The following is an 803-nucleotide window of genomic DNA, read 5'->3' as shown; positions in this document are numbered from 1 at the left end:
CCTCTGAGTGGCTGAGACTTTTTCACACACACTGCAATAATTTAATTTAACTTGTGCAATAACCCCATTCACCCTGACTGTATATATTCTGTTTGTGTAAACAATCTTGTTCAGTTTACAATATATATATGTATATATATATATTTATTTACGTTTATGTTTGTTAATAATTCCTGTTTATTTAACTATATATTTGTTAATACTACTGTTTAAATTTGTTATATTTTCACGTATCTTTCCTCTCTTGCAAGGAGCACCTGTAACATAAATAATTTCCCCTCAGGGATCAATAAAGTATTTCTGATTCTGATTCTGAATATGTGTATTTTCAGATTTTTGTTTCGATAACTGAATTTTTTACAGTGGTTTGAAATCTGCTTTTCCATGCATGGACGGCTGCTAAACCTGCACGTCTGGCTTAGTCAGTTTGTGAAGCTACACATGAACTGTCACAGAGTAATTAGCTCAGTGAGTTAGAAATTGATCCTTAGTCTCAGAGGTTGTGAGTTCAAGCCTCAGATGATGCAAAAGGCAGATTGTGTTGCTAAATTCCTAAATGTCTTCCAGTTCTTCTGCTTGTTGCTCAGAATTGCCTAAAAATGCCCAGACCCGACCCATCGCTGCGCAGCAGCTATAATTATTATTATCATCATCATGATTATTATTATTAGTAGTAGTAGTAGTAGTAGTAGTAGTCAGACATGTTTACCATGAGATGGTATATCATAAAACATGACATTTTTTACCAACGTTTGGTAGTTGTGTGCAAATAGTGCTCAAGAAATATAATGCCAATTGGCCAG

The sequence above is a fragment of the Epinephelus moara genome, chromosome 22 (genome assembly GCF_006386435.1).
Source record: "Epinephelus moara isolate mb chromosome 22, YSFRI_EMoa_1.0, whole genome shotgun sequence".
NCBI lineage: Eukaryota > Metazoa > Chordata > Actinopteri > Perciformes > Serranidae > Epinephelus > Epinephelus moara.
This window is presented reverse-complemented; position numbering follows the sequence as displayed.